At 43.1% G+C, this 21,171-nt stretch overlaps 1 protein-coding gene across 5 annotated transcripts in view; it reads left to right on the plus strand.

Moving 5' to 3' along the window:
- The first annotated feature begins 245 nt into the window (after positions 1-245).
- Positions 246-21,171, plus strand: part of LOC106093527 (tetratricopeptide repeat protein 21B) — a 113,619-nt gene continuing 92,693 nt past the window's right edge. Inside the window, exons 1-4 of one of the 5 annotated variants that reach the window (XR_001222574.2) lie at positions 257-365; positions 417-796; positions 5,511-5,678; positions 5,746-5,809. The gene's annotated coding sequence lies outside the window, so the exon portion shown is untranslated. Of the gene's footprint in view, positions 366-416; positions 797-1,165; positions 1,273-5,510; positions 5,679-5,745; positions 5,810-21,171 lie in introns of those variants that run through there. The other 4 variants (XR_001222573.2, XM_059363475.1, XR_009397265.1 and 1 more) reach the window with 4 other exon arrangements.

Genomic DNA, 21,171 nt, shown 5'->3' on the forward strand with positions numbered 1-21,171 from the left:
TCCTCAAGATCAAAAGATTTATGATTATAAACGAGTAAATTATAAATCCAAACAATAAAAATATGAAAAAAGAAACAAAATGTAAACAAATCCTTTAAAATCTAAACAAAGCATTTGACCATGGTGCATTAGTGCATCCTGGAATTTGCATACAACTCTGGAATTCATCAGCTGGGCTAAAGACATAAATTTGCCTATTCTACTATGATTCAACCATGTTTGCGGGGGCAAAGAACGGAGAAAAAATGGCAACTCTGGTTATGACGTTGCCCATGGCAAATTATTTGGTTAATAAATGCAACGCAGAATAGGACATACAAGCAATTTGGTTTTAAGTGAAATTGGCTTTACGAATAAAAGTGCATGTAAGAGATTTTTTTATTTTTTTTGCACCAAATTGATTTTTTTTTTGTTAGGACGCAATATCATGGCTGTTAGTATATTGAGTAGATTCAAGTGGACATCTTTTCGTTTATTGGGCTGTATCATAAATTCACCAGAAGTTTTTTGTAAACCAATTTCTGAACCTCATAATACAAATCAGCGGAGTTCGCGATCCATTTATTTGCATAAGATGAGACATTTTTGTAACAAAAGTGAAAGTTCTTTCACCGACTTCGCAAATTCAATACCAAAAGTAGAGCATAATGCACACGATCAACGTTTTTTTGTTAATGTAAACGGAGTTGGATGTGCATACTTAGAATATGTCCGTGACGACAAGCTCATAAAACTTTTGCATACAGAAGTACCAACCTCACTGGGTGGAAGAGGAATTGGAAAACGATTAGCCAAGGTCAGTTTTTGGACACGCAAAAAATAATCGCTTGCTACAGTTTGTGTTTTCTTAACTAAAACCTCAAAGGCCCTTACTATGTTTGCGTTTCAAACTGGAGAACCCATGTTTTTCACGATTACTTTTGTGAAACACTACAAAAATCTCAATAATAACATCACTTTTATTAAAAGGTTATAAGTTGTGAAATGTCATACTGAATGAATTTAAGTTGTTTTGTTCCAAAATCTTTATTTTAAAAATATATGGATTTCCTGCGCGAAAAGCGAACATAGTGCCCGCCTTAAAAACGTTTAAAATTTAACAAATTTCCACTTTAAAATATTTACTACCCAATTTGTAATCAAACATTTTTCGAAAATTTCTCAGCTGGAGTGCAATTTTTTTTAAATCAACAATACCGTTTTCGATCATTACACAATGTCGCCAACCGAAACAAGGATACATTAAAGTAAGCTCCATACTATTTATACGAACAGGAGTGATGTACTTGAAAGTTTTAATAACCTATATACTAATAGTTCTCGCCAAATTTGATAGTCCAATTTACTCTCGAGAGAAGCAGATTAGATTTTATTTTGCTCTGCATATTTTTGAATTTTTGTTGTCAAAAAGACTTAAAAAATCCAAATTTCGTGCAAATTGTTCGAAATTGTATCTGCTGCACATTTGTTTATTTTTCTGTCGTTTCCTTCCTACACAAGAAAATCACTTCTGTGTATACAAACATAACAAAACAAATCTATTGCTGCTGTGTATAAAACAATTACATTAAAATGTGGAAAATAAATGAGAAAGCATTTGAAGAAAAGTTTTTGGAATAACTCTGAACTCGAGATACGCTTTGAGCGGCAGTGGTGTTAAATTAAAGACGCTTAAAAGCACAGAAGAGCGACTAAATACATATATCAATAAGGGAGGAAATGAGGTACTACTAGGGTGCGATGCGAACTCACCACATTTCGTGGGGTAGTACCAACATAGATATGTGGGGCCAAGCCCTGGCAGAATTCTTGAATACTAACGACCTAATAACTGAAAGGAAGCAAGAAGGAGGTCAGTATAGTTTTTGGTATCATAACCGGGCACCTAGGACTACGAGCTCACTTAAGTAAAATCGGTGCGGCAAGTGATAGCATGTGTAGGGCATGCGGGAAAGATGATGAGACGTTGGAGCATTTCCTTTGGCATTGACCGGCTTTCGCGTCCAACAGATACCGGTACTTAGGTGGAGACACAATATTAGACATGAACCAACTTATGGGAGTGGCATTGAAAACAATTAAGCATTTTGTAAATAGCACGGAATTCCTAACTTAAAATTTTCTTTTTAGAGGTTACTTTATAGTTTTTAGAGCGCACAACAAGCCGATTACAGGCTTAGGTGTATGTCCATAGTGGCATGGGGCGGATTAATATCTGCACCCTCTTTTAAACCTAACCCTAACCTAGCGACACTTAATATTGATAACACCACTACCTTTGTTAATAGTATTAGGGTGGAGGTTTTAGATGTGACAATATGTTCGGAAAATCTAATTGATGAGGTTCAAGATTGGAGGGTCTCCATGGAGCATTCCTTCTCAGGCCATCGCTACATTAGGTTTAGAATAGCTCGGCCAGCGCCGAATCCGATAAGCTTCCGTAATAAGTTGAAAACCAACTGGCCAACATTCGGAAGACTACTCAGAAGAAGACATGAGCAAGACAATTTAGATTTTCCAAGCATATAAGACATTGACAATGTCAACAGGATAACGACTGCACTAGTGGAGACTTTCGAAGATAGTTGTCCTCTTCGCGAAAGGAAATCATCCCAATAAAAACCCTGGATGACCGGGAACATTCGAAAAGAGGTCTGCAGACTTTTTAACACAGCACATCGTAAAAAATCGGAAGTATATTGGGATGTGTATTACACACGGCTCAAGGAATACAATTAGACTACCAGAGCGGCAAAACGTGTCTCTTGGAAGCTTTTCTGTCATCAGGTCGATAGCGTTAATGACGCTGCCAAGATGAAATAGTTTCTCTCAAAAACCCATGTCTAAACTGAAACGTTAGGAGACGACATGAGAGAGAGCAGAAACAACGGAGGCCACATTGAGGCTTTTGGTGAAAACGCATTTTCCACAGGATACGACGGGACTCACGGAGACACCAGAATTTATGGTCATGGAAGCCTTGAGAAGCTTCAAACCATTTAAGTCACCCGGACATGATGGAATATTTTCAGCGTTTCTACAAAAGGAGGCCGACTATCTGGCGCCTCATCTGGCAACTATTTTCACAGCGTGCCTAGGACTTGCATATACTCCGAAAGCCTGGCAGGAGGCAAGGGTGGTGTTTATACCCAAGCCCGGCAAGGCAATTTATGCGACATCAAAGGTCTACAGGCCTATAAGCCTTACGCCCTTTCTACTCAAAACCATGGAACGCATTGTAGATACCATGATTAAGAGTAGCGAACTGCTAAAATACAAATAGCATTCCCATATCAAGGTAAAGTCGGTGTAGACTGTCCTGCACGAGGTTGTGCATAAAATAGAGGAATCTTTCGATGCCACGACTTACACATTGGCGGTTTGCATTGACATCGAGGGGGCGTTTAACAATATGCAGACGGACATATTGATCCAATCTTTAGAGCAGTACCGGGTGGACCCGGTGCTTAGAGATTAGATAAACCATATGCTGAGAAACAGGTGAATAAATTGTAAGTTCCATGACATATATATAAGGGATAAAGTGACACAAAACACGCCACAGGAGGCATTTTATCGCCACTCTTATGAGTGACCACCATAAATGACCTATTAGGGATGCCGTCTTCTACGCAGACGTTGTAATAAAACTTCTAAGGGGTAAGGATACGAACCAGCTATGCAGAAGGGCCGAATGGGTCTTGCATATGGCATATGACTGGGCTAGACCCAGAGGTCTCAATGTTACCACAGAGAAGACTGAAATATGCCTGTTCACGAGGGGGACGAAGGTTGGCCAATTTGACGCACCACGTTTCCTCAACGAAACGATTTCGATATCTGACAAAGTGAAATACTTAATAGTGATCTTGGATAGGAAACTTAATTGGAAGTGTCATATTCAGGAGCGTACTGAGAAGGCTCACAGATGTTGGGCACTATGTAGACGGGCCGTAGGATCGAAATAGGTCCTTAATACATACTTACGCTTCAGTAATTTGGTGGACTGCTATGGAGAAAAAGTGCATCGTTAGGACCATACAACAAGTTCAGAGAACATGTCGTTTTAGCATAGGCGGAGCGATGAGGACCACGCCCACTAGGGCTGTGGAGACCATTCTAGATATCCAACCCATTGACATATTAAATGTGAGCCAGCCACCGGTTCTATGAGACTTAAGGCGATGGGAGAATGAATTGAGGAGGTAAGCAACTTATACCATCGTGGAATAATCGAGGCAACGATAGGAAACCTGGAAGGCGACGATAGGAAAGAAGGGAAGAGGTTTCCGATCGGATACCTGGGACGACACTTGAGGTCGAGTGCGAGGCACTGCACAGTATTGCCGTCTGGAAGATCATGTTACACGGATGGATCGAAGCTAGGGGAATCTATCCTATCTATCTGTTTTAGACTGCCTGACCATAATACGGTCCTGCAGGCAGAGATCCGGACGATCACGGAATGCGTGAGGTGGTGTGGTACTTATGCGAGGACATTGAGTGTGAACATCTTTACGGACAGTAAACAACCAGGACGGTAAGGCCACGAACAGTCTTGCAGTGTAAGAAGGAAACTAACGCCTTCTTTGAGAATGGCACAATCCATACAATGTTTGTGTGTCCTGCTACTCTAAGCATGGCCTTATATTTATGACGTTTAATGCCGAAACTCCCAAGCAACAGCAACGAACTCAATACCACAACTTCCAGAAAATTAACCATTTTCCTCTTGAGCGCGAATTACTGAAAATTGATTGGAACTTAATCTATTATATGCTGTCATCTGATTACCAACTTAATTTCATAAATGAAAAATTACTACACCTTTTAAATTGTGTGCCTCATTTTGTCACAAAAACAAAAACAGGACAATTAAAGATTTGAAAAACCAAAGAGACATTGTATACTGTCATTGGAAGAGATATAAAACGGAACGCTACACAATGAATTTCGAGCTTTACGCAATGAAGTAAAGAAAACTATACAAAGAGCTAAATCCTATTATTTTGCTATCAAGTTCCTGAAGGCAACTGCTTCGAGAAGCAAATGGAAAGCTATATGTGAAATTGGTGTCGGAGTAACACCTCGAGCTAAAACAAACGGGACTCAAAGTTTTCGTGATATTACAAATTTTGAATTTTCTTGCGTCCAGCCAAATGATGTATACCAAAGCTGCATGTGTATAAAACCAAACGCAATTGGACTGGATAATCTACACCTAACATTTATTAAATCTACGCTATCTTACATTCTGCAATACATCACACATATCTTCAACTCATTATTAACGACCACCAAATTCCCGCCTGCATTGAAACGCCCAAAAGTGATACCAGTTCCTAAATCCAAAACCGTAAACGATTACCGTCCTATATCGATCCTACCTTTTCATTCAAAGGCTTTTGAGAAAATTATAAATAACCAGACATGCGAAGATAGTGCCTATCCCTAAGTCTAAAACTGGATACGATTATCGCCTAATTTCTATCTTGCCATTTCTTTCCAAGGGTTTTGATCGCATTCTTCACAAACAAATGCACGGATATATAGATAAGCATTGCTTACTCTCGGACAAGCATTCAGGCTTTAAAGAAAATCATAGATGTGTTACATCTTTGATAGATGTCATGGATGACCTAAGATCTAGCATTGATGAAGGACTTGCAGCCTGTTAGGTACTACTAATGTGTTGACCACTATATTCTCTGCCTAAAATTAAAAAAACTGTCTTTCCCAACACAGCTATCGAACTACCTACGAGATAGAACTCAATCAGTAATAATTGGTACATCCAGGCAAAGCATATTTTGTGAGTTTCCAGTTCTCATCGGAGACCAGCAAATTGACCAAGTTTAACATGGAAGGATCACTTCATCGCAATCTCATGGCAGCCGGTTGTACGCACCGGATTGACCCGATGGAATCTTCATCGGCAAGGGCTGCCGCCTCAGTGTACGTGTTCCTCTTTTTTCGCCATGGGAGAGGCACATCCCGGAGTGCCTTCTCCGTATGCTTTTGGTCCGTGCCGGGATTGAAAAGAACCCCGGACCCTGGTTCTGTTCCGTTTGCCAGAACCGCCTTCATCATCGGTCAGTGTCGGTGAGGTGTAACAGGTGCTTGGAGTGGGTACATTTCCGTTCTTGCTCTGGCCTAACTTCGCTACGGGAGTATAGTCATACTGGCTATGTCGCTAGGTGCTGTGCGAACATAGCCAGCAGTGGGTCACAAGCGTCGCCGTCGTCGCCTTCGGCGTCCTCGTCGTCGGACTATGTGACCCCCCCGACCTTTCCCGTACGGCAATTTATGCAAAGACAGCACCCTAGCCCTACTATTGCCAGGCCAGTGTCGGGAAATGTATCGTTCCTGCAGTTAAACTGCAATGGACTGCGAGGCAAGATTGATGAGATTGTAGATTTTATGAGTCGGAAGAGCATATCGGTCGCAGCGATCCAAGAGACAAAGCTGACTAACACCTGCAGCTTGCACAGTTGTCACGGCTACAATGTGCTACGTAAGGATCGCTCAAGGAATGGAGGTGGGGGATTGGCCTTCGTTATACACCATTCCGTGCAGTATAGACCTATCTCGCCTGCGCTTGACGCTAGTGACCCATACATGGAATGTATGGGGGTAGCAGTCAGGTCTGGTACTGCCGAGATAGAGATATACAACGTGTATATACCGCCGGTTGGCAGCTGTGTCCCGATTAATGGCCAGGCCTACAGCCCCGACATAAGTGGGTTGCTATCTGGCCATAGTCGTCTGGTTCTGGGGGATTTCAATGCACATCACTCGTCATGGCATTCTCCCCTAGGCAACGACCAGCGTGGCATAGCTTTGGCAGAGCAGATAGATAGCTCCACGTTTTGCACGGTGAATGAGGATGCCCCCACTAGGATTACGAGGAGGTGCAGCAGCTCGCCAGACATCTCAATCGCATCCCCTGATCTCCTGAGTGACGTATCCTGGCAAGCCGTCATCTCTTTGGGGTCAGACCATCTCCCCATAATCCTCACCATCGACCGACCACCCGACTTCATAACCTCTGAGCGCCGAACGTTCATCAACTACAAGATGGCCAATTGGACTGGCTTCAGAGAGTATACCAATCGCCGCTTCAATGAACTGCCACCCCCCTCTGATGTGCTTGTGGCCGAGAGGAAATTCCGAGACATCATCAACGCAGCAGCCGCTCGCTTTATACCAGCCGGTCGAATACCGCAAGTGCGACCCAATTTCCCGGCGCAAGCAGTGGTACTCGCAGACGAGCGTGATGGGATTCGTGCTATGGACCCCGCTAACCCCAGAATCAGCGAGCTGAATCTGGAAATAAACAGGGTAGTCAACGAACATAAGCGGAATTTGTGGCTGGAACACTTGGAGCAATGTAACTTAGGCACCGGTGCAGGCAAATTGTGGGCCACTGTTAAGTCTCTCTCGAACCCCGGTAGACGGGACGACAGCACCTCAGTCACTTTTGGCGAGTTAACCGTGACTGATCCGAAGAGATGCGCCAGGTTGTTCAACCGTCAATTTATCGTGCATCCCGAGAGAGACAGGGCAAGGAGGAGAGCCATTCGCCGTATTCGTGGTCTCCGAGCCGATGAACAGCCATCACAATTTACCGTGGGCGAAGTTACGAATGTCATCCGTGGCGCCAAATCTTCCAAGGCGTTGGGCCCCGACGGAATCTCTACATTGATGCTGAAGAATCTGGATTTACCTGGAGTTGAGTACCTTACCACTGTCCTTAACCTGTCATTGAACACTCTTATAGTTCCCGATGTCTGGAAAATGGGCAGAGTGATCCCGCTACTGAAGCCTGGTAAAGACCCGAGTTTGGGGGAGTCGTACAGACCGATCTCCCTTCTCTCACCAGTGGCTAAGACGCTTGAGGCATTACTCCTCCCGAGCCTCGTAGGAGAATTTCCATTCGCCGAGCATCAACACGGATTTCGGAGACTGCACAGCACAACAACAGCTTTGCATGCCATCACCACACACATTTGCCGTGGCTTCAATCAACCCAGGCCATGTGATAGGACGGTCCTCGTGGCATTGGACCTATCGAAGGCATTCGACACGGTCAGCCATGCCAAATTATTTGAGGACATCGCCAACACGTCCCTCCAGCCAGGCCTTAAACGTTGGGTCGCGAATTATCTGTGTGGCCGCCAGTCATTTGTGGAATTTAGGGATAAGAAGTCAAAACACCGTAGAGTGAAACAGGGAGTTCCCCAAGGCGGGGTGATATCTCCGGCTCTGTTTAACCTCTACCTATCCTCCATCCCACCTCCTCCAGACGGCATAGAGATCGTATCATATGCGGACGACTGTACGATCTTGGCATCAGGCCCCCCACCCATTGATGACATCTGCGATAGGTTGAACGTCTACCTCAACAAGCTTGCCTCATATTTCGCTGCAAGAAATCTGAAGATATCCGCCACCAAATCTTCAGCCACACTGTTCACTACAAATACGCGTGAGGTGAATTCTGAGCTGACTGTGATGGTCGATGGAGAATTGATTCCGACCATCAAGTGTCCCAAAATACTTGGCGTCACATTTGACAGCTCCTACACTTTCTCCCCACATGCCACAGCAATCTGCAATAAAGTCAAAAGTAGAAACAAGGTCCTCAAGTCACTCGCTGGCAGCACTTGGGGTGCAGACAAAGAAACCTTGTTGACCACGTACAAAGCAATCGGCCGGTCTGTGGTAAGTTATGCAGCGCCAGTGTGGTCACGTCAGCTTTGTGACACGCAGTGGAATAATATTCAGATCTGTCAGAATGCCGCCCTCCGAACTGCGACGGGCTGCCTCCTTAGTTCTCATGTGGACCACCTCCACCAGGAGACAAAGATCCTACCAGTGCGAAGACATAACTACATGCTGTCTAAGCAATACCTTTTGGGCTGTTATCGCAGAAATCATCCAAATCATCATCTTGTGGATAGATACCCACCGCCCAGAAGCCTTAAGGTAGATCTACATGATCTAGAGCGTGAGGTCCAGCGCTACAAGAGAGAACCTCTAGATCAAGCGGCATATCAAGCGGGTCTGAACAACATTCATGCAGACACGGTAGCAGACGCGTTAACTGGCTACCGGGTGAATGTAGTCCTTGGAGAACGACCGCCACCCATTGCACCCGAAGAAATCGACCTCCCCCGGCAAACCAGAGTGATTCTGGCTCAATTACGTTCCGGCAGATGCAGCCGCCTCAATTCTCACAGAGCTAGGATTGATGCCGACGTGCAAGATGTATGTCCCGACTGTAACCAGGGACCGCACGATACACGTCACCTGTTTAACTGCCCGGCCAGACCCACTCGACTCAGACCCAGATCCCTGTGGACGCACCCCATCTTAGTCGCGGAGTTCCTGGGTCTTGATGACACTCAACAGAATCAAGCAGACGAAAGATAGTACACAATAAACTGCTACAACAACAACAACAACTTCATCGCAACGACAGGAAAAGTATTTGGAATGCTTAGGACACTATACCAAACTCAACTACTTAACCCGCATCATATCCGAACTCTTCTGACAAAATCTTACTTACTGCCAATACTGATGTATGGTTCTGAATTATACGGAAAACGTGACTCAAAAAACAAGCACAGATTGCAAACAGCTTATAATGCCATCACAAGATAAACCTTTTAAACATCAAAGCTCTTAGGATGATGCATAAAATTATTTATAAAAAAAATACCAATATAAAAAAATAATGAGATAAATTACAACAAGAGACTAACGCTAGAAATGCTACACATCATCAATACGACAACAACAAAACACATGAATTACAAAACAGACACAGAGGGATGCGCGAGCAACTATAGACTGTTGGTACAACAAGTCCAATAAGAAAAAGAAATGAGGGTTAAGAAGCCATTCATATTTGGACTCTGGAAAATAGGCTTCACATAAATCCACAAAAGCCAAGTTTTTAGTGATTTCCCACCGTACTCAAAACATCGATTGTGAGGAAAGAATATTAATTGCCAGCCTTGTTGAGAAAGCAAAAAATTGCCTGCGCCGGAAAATTGGGCCACACGTGGGGTATTTGACCGCCTGGTATAAAGTGAGCGGTTGCTGCATTAACTGTCTCGGAATTTTTTGTCAGCAGCTAGCACATTTGAGGGCGGTGTCAGCTTAATGAAGCGGCGATTGGTTGTTGTTGTTGTTGTTGTTGTAGCAGTTTATTGTGTACTATCTTTCGTCTGCTTGATTCTGTTGAGTGTCAAGACCCAGGAACTCCGCGACTAAGATGGGGTGCGTCCACAGGGATCTGGGTCTGAGTCGAGTGGGTCTGGCCGGGCAGTTAAACAGGTGACGTGTATCGTGCGGTCCCTGGTTACAATCGGGACATACATCTTGCACGTCGGCATCAATCCTAGCTCTGTGGGAATTGAGGCGGCTGCATCTGCCGGAACGTAATTGAGCCTTCGGGTGCAATGGGTGGCGGTCGTTCTCCAAGGACTACATTCACCCGGTAGCCAATTAACGCGTCTGCTACCTTGTCTGCATGAATGTTGTTCAGACCCGCTTGATATGCCGCTTGATCTAGAGGTTCTCTCTTGTAGCGCTGGACCTAACGCTCTAGATCGTGTAGATCTACCTTCAGGCTTCTGGGCGGTGGGTATCTATCCACAAGATGATGATTTGGATGATTTCTGCGATAACAGCCCAAAAGGTATTGCTTAGACAGCATGTAGTTATGTCTTCGCACTGGTAGGATCTTTGTCTCCTGATGGAGGTGGTCCACAAGAGAACTGAGGAGACAGCCCGTCGCAGTTCGGAGGGCGGCATTCTGACAGATCTGAATATTATTCCACTGCGTGTCACAAAGTTGACGTGACCACACTGACGCTGCATAACTTACCACAGACCGGCCAATTGCTTTGTACGTGGTCAACAAGGTTTCTTTGTCTGCACCCCAAGTGCTGCCAGCGAGTGACTTGAGGACCTTGTTTCTACTTTTGACTTTATTGCAGATTGCTGTGGCATGTGGGGAGAAAGTGTAGGAGGTGTCAAATGTGACGCCAAGTATTTTGGGACACTTGATGGTCGGAATCATTTCTCCATCGACCATCACAGTCAGCTCAGTATTCACCTCACGCGTATTTGTAGTGAACAGTGTGGCTGAAGATTTGGTGGCGGATATCTTCAGATTTCTTGCAGCGAAATATGAGGCAAGCTCGCTGAGGTAGACGTTCAACCTATCGCAGATGTCATTAATGGGTGGTGGGCCTGATGCCATGATCATACAATCGTCCGCATATGATACGATCTCTATGCCGTCTGGAGGGGGTGGGATGGAGGATAGGTAGAGGTTAAACAGAGTCGGAGATATCACCCCACCTTGGGGAGCTCCCTGTTTCACTCTACGGTGTTTTGACTTCTTATCCCTAAATTCCACAAATGACTGGCGGCCACACAGATAATTCGCGACCCAACGTTTCAGGCCTGGCTGGAGGGACGTGTTGGCGATGTCCTCAAATAATTTGACATGGCTGACCGTGTCGAATGCCTTCGACAGGTCCAATGCCACGAGGACCGTCCTATCACATGGCCTGGGTTGATTGAAGCCACGGCAAATGTGTGTGGTGATGGCATGCAAATGCAAAGCTGTTGTTGTGCTGTGCAGTCTCCGAAATTCTACGAAGCTCGGGAGGAGTAATGCCTCAAGCGTCATAGCCACTGGTGAGAGAAGGGAGATCGGTCTGTACGACTACCCCAAACTCGGGTCTTTACCAGGCTTCAGTAGCGGGATCACTCTGCCCATTTTCCAGACATCGGGAACTATAAGAGTGTTCAATGACAGGTTAAGGACAGTGGTAAGGTACTCAACTCCAGGTAAATCCAGATTCTTCAGCATCAATGTGGAGATTCCGTCGGGGCCTAACGCCTTGGAAGATTTGGCGCCACGGATGACATTTGTAACTTCGCCCACGGTAAATTGTGATGGCTGTTCATCGGCTCGGAGACCTCGGGATGCACAATAAATTGACGGTTGAACAACCTGGCGCATCTCTTCGGATCAGTCACGGTTGTCTCGCCAAAAGTGACTGAGGTCCTGTCGTCCCGTCTACCGGGGTTCGAGAGAGACTTAACAGTGGCCCACAGTTTGCCTGCACCGGTGCCTAAGTTACATTGCTCCAAGTGTTTCAGCCACAAATTCCGCTTATGTTCGTTGACTACCCTGTTTATTTCCAGATTTAGCTCGCTGATTCTGGGGTTAGCGGGGTCCATAGGACGAATCCCATCACGCTCGTCTGCGAGTACCACTGTTTGCGCCGGGAAATTGGGTCGCACTTGCGGTATTCGGCCGGCTGGTATAAAGCGAGCGGCTGCTGCGTTGATGATGTCTCGGAATTTCCTCTCAGCCACAAGCACATCAGATGGGGGTGACAGTTCTTCGAAGCGGCGATTGGTGTACTCTCTGAAGCCAGTCCAATTGGCCTTCTTGTAATTGATGAACGTCCGGCGCTCAGAGGTTATGAAGTCGGGTGGTCGGTCGATGGTGAGGATTATGGGGAGGTGGTCTGACCCCAAAGAGATGACGGCTTGCCAGGATACGTCACTCAGGAGATCAGGGGATGTAATTGAGATGTCTGGCGAGCTGCTGCACCTCCTCGTAATCCTAGTGGGGGCATTCTCATTCACCGTGCAAAACGTGGAGCTATCTATCTGCTCTGCCAAAGTTATGCCACGCTGGTCGTTACCTAGGGGAGAGTGCCATGACGAGTGATGTGCATTAAAATCCCCCAGAACCAGACGACTATGGCCAGATAGCAACCCACTTATGTCGGGGTTGTAGGCCTGACCATTAATCGGGACACAGCTACCAACCGGCGGTATATACACGTTGTATATCTCTATCTCGGCAGTACCAGACCTGACTGCTACCCCCATACATTCCATGTATGGGTCACTAGCGTCAAGCGCAGGCGAGATAGGTCTATACTGCACGGAATGGTGTATAACGAAGGCCAATCCCCCACCTCCATTCCTTGAGCGATCCTTACGTAGCACATTGTAGCCGTGACAACTGTGCAAGCTGCAGGTGTTGGTCAGCTTTGTCTCCTGGATCGCTGCGACCAATATGCTTTTCCGACTCATAAAGTCGACAATCTCATCGATCTTGTCACGGAGTCCGTTGCAGTTTAACTGCAGGAACGATACATTTCCCGACACTGGCCTGGCAATAGTAGGGCTAGGGTGCTGTCTTTGCATAAATTGCCGTACGGGAAAGGTCGGGGGGGTCACATAGTCCGACGACGAGGACGCCGAAGGCGACGACGGCGACGCTTGTGACCCACTGCTGGCTATGTTCGCACAGCACCTAGCGACATAGCCAGTATGACTATACTCCCGTAGCGAAGTTAGGCCAGAGCAAGAACGGAAATGTACCCACTCCAAGCACCGGTTAGACCTCACCGACACTGACCGATGATGAAGGCGGTTCTGGCAAACGGAACAGAACCAGGGTCCGGGGTTCTTTTCAATCCCGGCACGGACCAGAAGCGTACGGAGAAGGCACTCCGGGATGTGCCTCTCGCATGGCGAAAAAAGACGAACACATACACTGAGGCGGCGATTGGTGTACTCCGGTGATGGGCCACACTAACACTGTGGAAAAACCAATCTGTGTTTATGTTCAAACATCAATTAAATGAAATAGCTTTGAAATAGAGGCAGCCGAACTAAGCCGCACGATGTTGTTTATACTATCCGCGTGCTTCTATTCGTTTTGTGTACGGGTGTGTATGCTGCCCATCTATGGAGTACTCTCTAAAGCTGGCCCAATTGGGCTTCTTCCGATTGATAAACGCCTGGCGCTTAGAGGTTTTGAAATTGGGTGGTCGGTCGATGGTGCGAATTATGGGGAGGTGGTCTGATCCGAAAGAAATGACGGCTTGCCAGGATACGTCACTCAGGACATCAGAGGATGAAATGAAACTATCTGGCGAGCTGCTGCACCGCCTCGTTTTAACTACAAGCTGTTTGACGACGATAGAATAGTTAAACACATTAAAAACAATGTTTGCATTGGCTTGGTCATATTATCAGAATGGATGAAGAAGCTCCAGCAAAGAAGTCTTGAAGGCGATCATAGATTGATGCAATGGGCATCTATTCTACTTTCGGCTAGGGGAATAAATTTTCTCTAATGGCCAATTAAATTAAAGTGGAGTAATATACTCATAATATACAATATACCAGTCCATATTTTGATGTACCTACCATATAGATCGATCTACAGATTAAACATTTTAAGCATATAAAATGCGAATATATCGAATATGGTCAATTTCGGTCAAACTTTAGGTGTAGGTACCATATTAACCTAACCCCAATTTTCGGTATTTTTGCTCTGAAACCCACATTTTTAATCCAATTTGTCTAAAATTTTATAAGACACTTTTTCTCGGCCTAGCGAAAGTATAATCCATGGACGAATCGATCAATATTTTATAATATACTATTATAACTCCTATATTTTAGTCATAACTCACATTTCACAAATATAGATTTTTGCACCGAATTCAGAGAAGTCTAGTTGGAATTTAGAATAAATAGACTCCGATTTGGGGTAGGTGGTCTTTTTTCATGTTTAATGGTGACGACAACAACATAATTTGGAAAATTCTAGATTTTTGAAAAATGGACTTTGACAATGCCGAACACATAAAATCGGATAGAATAGAGAAATGTTTGTTTCTTTTTGGGTTTTGTAGAGGAAGTGATAGAGAATAAAAGTTCGTTACTCATATTTGCAATAAAATGTGATGTTCTGCTTGGGTTTTAACATTCAGAAAAACAAGAACTGCCAGGACATCTGGACCATTTCAAGCTTTAATTCATATATCAGAAAAAAAACTAAGCGGGAATGCGAAAACTTTTGAAATTTAGTAAAAAAATATTAGCCATATTGGTTTCAAGATGGCGGGGTGGTTAAGACATAAAAATGCGCAAATTTTGCTTTTAAAAAAGTTCTTAACAACTCCTCTTTATGAAAATACAAAGAAACAACATCTTGATGGTAAAAGTTTATAAAAACTTGTAGAAAATTAAAGTATCTTAAAGAAAAAAAGTCGAAACGTGAACTTTCGACTTTTTGCAAAGAAAAGTCGACTTGTCCACATTTAAATATTCAGTTGAAAGTTATACAGTTTGGAAAAAAACAAATGCGAAAAAGTATATTTTTTGCATTTTTTGGTCAAAAGAAGTATTTTCATTCATTAGTCTTTATTGAAAAAACTTGCGAAAATATCTAATTTTTTCACTTTTTGTCTGTTTTGCTTGTGAAGAGGACATATTGCAGTGGCGATATAAGTGAAATTTTGTCTATATAAGTCAACTAATACGGGTGCTTTATGTGCTTCAAAATAAGCAATTTTTTATTACAAAATTGGGAAAACTCGTCGAGGTCTCAAATTCCACTATATTTTTTTCTGCCCAAAGTTTTAAAATTTCAAAGAGTTATCTCTATCCGTTCTCAAATGGCATATTTTTTACTGGTTTCGAAATTCTCCCGAAATTCTTCTGTGCGTTGGTAGGTTGAACTTACATATATCGAATTCATTGCTTCGTTCATTTCGAATCTTTACACCTAGCGGAAAACACATTTTTGGTATTGAATCGGGGTTCTTTTTCCAATGCACGTGTTTGTGTGTTGTAGTGTCAGACTATATTTCCACTCAACGACATTTTTTTAATTTTCTGTAAAATTTTTAATTTTATTTAATTTAATTGTAAATTCGGAGAATTTTGTAATCTTTCCAATGGGGTGAACAGATTTGCAATTGGTAAAGAATAGTGCCACAATTCCAAAAAGGCCGACGATACCTTGACTTTCTAAAAAAATTGTTTTTACTCCAATATCTCATAAACCGTTAGCCATCTAGGCATGTTTATTGTAGGATTTCACGATCTCTATATGTTGCAAAAAGAATCATGACGATCGGCCACAGCCCACCGCAATTTGCGATAAAGTCAAAAGCAGAAACAAGATCTCAAGTCACTTGCCGGCGCACTTGGGTTGCTGACAAAGAAACCTTGTTGTACAAAGCAATTAGTCGGTCTGTGGTAAGTTATGCAGTGCCAGTGTGGTCTCGTCAGCTCTGTGACACGCAGTGGAGTAATATTCAGATTTGGCGCAATGCCGCCCTTCGAACTTCGGGCTGTCTTTTCAGTTCTTATGTGCGAAGACATGTTGTCTAAGCAATACCTTTTGGGCTGTTATCGCAGAGACCATCCAAATCATCATCTTGTGGATAGGACCAGACCAGAAGCCTTAAGGCGGATCTAGAGCGTGAGGTTCGGCGCTACAAGAGAGAACCTGGATCAAGTGGCATATCAAGTGGATCTAGACAACATTCATGCAGACACCCTAGCAGATGCGGTAAATAGCTACCATGTGAATGTAGTCCTTGCAGAACGACCGCCTCCAATTGCACCTGAAGAAATTGAACTCTCCCGGCAAACCAGAGTAGTTCTGGCTCAATACGACCCGGCAGATGCAGCCGCCTCAACTCCTACAGAACAAGGATTGATGCCGACATGCAAGATGTACGTCCCGATTGTGACCATGGAGCGCACGGTACACGTCGCCTGTTTAACTGCCTAGCCATACCCATCGCCTTAGACCCAGATCCCTCTGAACGCACCCCATTTTAGTCGCAGAGTTCCTGGATCTTGACACTCAACACAATCAATAAGTCGAAAGACAGAACACAACACTCTGCTACAATAACAAACATAAACGCCCCACGTCAGCCACTGGACCTATTAGGGTCTCCAAATTTTGCATTCTTTTTGGAAACTATCCCCACACTCACTATGTCAAGTTTCGTGTAGATATTTTTATCTGTTCAAATGTTATAAATTATTCCAAAGATTTTTCGACTGCGGGACATGTCTTCCAAACATTTCTTGAATTATGGCCTTTTTGAATTTTTTCCACTAAACGAAAATGGGGCAAGAACGGGCAGCTAAACTCTTTTGAATTGTGTTTAGGGACATTCAAATATGGCGAGAGTATAAATCGGTGTATTTTATTTTTATTTTTCATCAAATGGCTGGTACTATGGTCGTTTTACACCGTTGAAACCCCATGTTTTTCGCAATTACTTTTTTCAAACACTACACAAATAATGATAAAATAACAATTTTATTAAATTTTTACCACAAGTAATGAGACAATGTCCTACTAAATGAAATCAGCACGATTAATTGCTTTAAAATGTATTATCTAAAAAAGGTAATCGTCGAAAAATACCGCGGAAACAGTAAAAAAACGGTCCTTTTAAAAAAGTGATTTATCTAGAGAATATCAAAGAAATCATTTTTGTTTATTTTTTTTTTATAGTTCTACATTTGCTAAGTGTATCCAACGATAGAAAAATAGAAAATAACAATTCCTTTCTAGTTTTCGAGATATAACACTTTCAAACGGAACAATAACCTAAAAACAGTTTTTTTTTTTGAAAATCGGTAAAATTTGAACGGTCATATCTCCTGAACTAAAAATCTGACATTTCTAAACGTACCATTTTTGAAATCGTTGGAAACGTTTACATAAGGTAGGTTCTTTTTAAATTTCGTAGACGCACATGAAAATGTTGATTTTTCCACCTGTTTCCTCTGTCTGCGCCACTATGCGACGCTTATGACCCACTGCTGTCTACACTGCTTGCAACATACACGGTGCGAGCACCCACTCCATGCACCGAACAGAACTAGGGTCCGGAGTTCTCATCAATCCCGGCACAGACCAGAAGCATGCGGAGAAGGCACTCCGGGATGTGCCTTTCCTATGACTAAAAAACGACGAACACGTTCACTGAGGCGATATCGATGTTGTCTGCATAGGCGAGTAATATGGGTTTTCTTGTCAGTAGTGTGCCATATCTATTCACATCTGCATCTCGTATAATCGTCTCCAGCAGGATATTAAAGAGATAACACGATACGTTGTCTCCTAGTCTGAAACCTCGTTTGGTATTGAATGGTTCGGAGAGATTCTTTCTTATTCTTACCGCGGAACGTGTATCAGCAAGTGTCAACCTGCAGAGGCTTATAAATTTTGCAACGATACCAAACTCAGACATAGCTTGAAATACCTTTGAATGCATAGGGATGTCGAAAGTCAACGAAAAGATGTAAGAGTTGACCTGTCCCTCTCGGGTCTTTTCCAGTATTTGACGCAGCGTCAATATCTAGCCTATTTACCACCATAGTGTATATGCAACAAGATCTTTTAATTATAGTATGTAAAATTTTGTTGGTAAGAATAAATTGTTGCAAAAGTTGATTAAATAAATAAATAAACAAAATTCCATAAATCATAATAAGAAAAGACAGGAAATTCTAACCAAATAAATGAGTTTTTTGACATAAGTGGACATCGATAACATTAATGCAAAGAGACAAATATTAAAAATGATCATATAAAGCTCTTAAATTTATTTGCGTTGCCAATAAATTGAGATCCAGAGACGAATAGCATTGTAAAAAAATTGCCATTCTGATATGAAGAGACGATAGCGAATAGGTACCAATACAATTCTGATGCGAGATCTACCGATTTTGAGGTTGTTGTAGAGGTTTTTGGGAGATCTGGTGTACACTAGCTTAAGAATCATCGAGTGGTGTACACTAGCTTACGAGTCATTGAAATATTCAGTAAGTCACCAAAAGCAGTTCCACGAAAATTTTTTATGAACGAAGAAACACTTGTTGTAACCGCATTTTCATGTGAAGGTGGCGATCCTCGTCAAACTCCTGTAGATGAACAAGCTCATTCCGGTCCAAAGGATCGATCGCCGCGGGAACAGAGTGGCCATTGGTTTATTAAAGGCGCCATTACCTCGCCTTGTGATATCGAGCATCGTAGGCACTTAGTATTGGGTTGCCTAAAAAGTAATTGCCGAGTTTTTTAAAGAAAGTAAATGTATTTTTAATAAAACTTAGAATGAACTTTAATCAAATATATAATTGCCATTTTGTCCGATAACCTTTTGCCATCTTCCTGGCAAATTTAGTATTCCACGCTCGTAGAACTTCTGGCCTTTATCTGCAAAAAAACGGAACCAAGTGCAATTTTATAGCCTCATCATTGCCGAAAGTTTTACCAATTAAGCAGTTCTGCAAAGATCGAAATAAATGGTAGTCTGATAGTGCAAGGTCAGGGCTATATGGTGGATGCATCAAAAGTTCCCAGCCAAGCTCACTCAGTTTTTGGCGAGTGACCAAAGATGTGTGCGGTTAAGCGTTGTCCTGGTGGAATATGACACCTTTACAATTGACCAATTCTGGTCGCTTCTCCTTGATGGCTGCATTCAATTTGTCCAATTGTTGACAGTAAACATCCGAATTAATCGTTTGGTTCCTTGGAAGCAGCTCAAAATATACCACACCCTTCCAATCCCACCAAACAGACAGCATAACCTTCTTTTGGTGGATATCAGCCTTTGAAGTGGTTTGAGCTGGTTCACCATGCTTGGACCATGATCGTTTTCGACTAACGTTGTTGTAAACAATCCATTTTTCATCGCCAGTTGTGATTCGTTTTAAAAACGGATCGAATTCATTGCGTTTAAGGTGCATATCACAAGCGTTGATTCGGTTTGTTAAATGAATTTCTTTCAATACATGTGGTACCCATATAAAAATTGACGCCAAACAAACAAATGTAAACAAAATTTCTCGCACTTTTTTTCTAAAGCAAACTAAAAGTAACAGCTGATAACTGACAGAAGAAAGAATGCAATTACAGAGTCACAAGCCGTTGAAAAAATTTGTCAACGCCGACTATATTACTACTTTATTACCGACAATTACTTTTTGGGCAACCCAATATTTGTGCAAGAGCCGCTGCCTGCCGCAACATTGCCTAAAAAATTCACAGCCATATAGGGGCATAGGTACAAGATACGATTTCGCTAAAAGAGTTCTGATGTGCTGTAGTGTCTATAAGTGGGTTTTGTAGAGCGTTCTTAACATATTTTGCCAGTCACTGGTATTATGTGGTCCTTCCAGGTGATTGATAATTGCACCAACATTTTTTGCTTTATATACCTGTTTGGTTGCGTTATTTCCAAGTACGCGTTATTTCTAAGTGCGTGCGCGACGTACGCATGTAACTCAGTGGAACAGCGAAACGGTCGGTATGACGGAGAAAATCCTATGGGGAGATCTGGATCGTGAGAAGACGAGGCTGTTACGGAAAGGAAAGGGCGTAGACATAGGTCTACGAGCTAACTTATGCAAAATCGGTACGACAAGATGATGCGACGTTGGAGCATTTCCTATGTCATTGCCCGGCTTTCGCGGCTAACATATACCGGTACTTTGGTGGGGACACAATACCAGAGATGAACCAATATAGAGTCGTGGAATGGAAAATAATTAAGGCCAAAACAGAATGAGCTCGTTGAGCTTGTTGGCCTTGCGTTGAAAAATGAAACTCTGCAAACTAATCCTATAAATGCACGCGCAAAAATAAAAGAGGGGGGAGTACCCAAGTTTGTTTCTCTCTCCAGTTGCCACCATGCTCTGGTCTAGGAGCAACGGGTCTTCGCTGTAGAGAGCTTCTTTTCTAACTGTCGTTCAATTGTTGCTACGCTACGTGGCTACTCACAGGAGGCTCGCTTTGAAATTTCTCCTCACAGACTCGTTCCTAGCCGTAGTTCGATTTTATCGTGGGTTAACTCGTTTCGGGAGTGTGGAAGTGTCGATAAACCCAGAAATGGACTTCAACGGACCATCAGAACTTTGGGAAATATTGAAAGAGTGAGGCGCTGTGCGATCTCCCTAGCGTTTTTTTTTCGCAAATACGCAGTTGCTAGGGAAGTTTTGTTCGACGAATTATCCGTCAAGAACTTAAATTTCATCCGTCAAATGCATAATGCCGATCTCCAATGGCCAGCACGCTTTCCAGTATTGAGTCCATGAGATTCCTTTTTACGGGTTTATTTGAAATCCCTGGTTTATGTCGATCGACCACGGATCATAGCACACCTCAAGAATAACATTCGCAACAGTATTTGCGCAATGGGGTCTTCATTTACATGATGTCACCAAAAATAATTGGGACATTTTATTCTCAAATAAACAAAGAATTAAAACAATAAGTGAAGTACTTTT

Source organism: Stomoxys calcitrans, chromosome 2 (assembly GCF_963082655.1).
Source record: "Stomoxys calcitrans chromosome 2, idStoCalc2.1, whole genome shotgun sequence".
Classification (NCBI taxonomy): Eukaryota; Metazoa; Arthropoda; class Insecta; order Diptera; family Muscidae; genus Stomoxys; species Stomoxys calcitrans.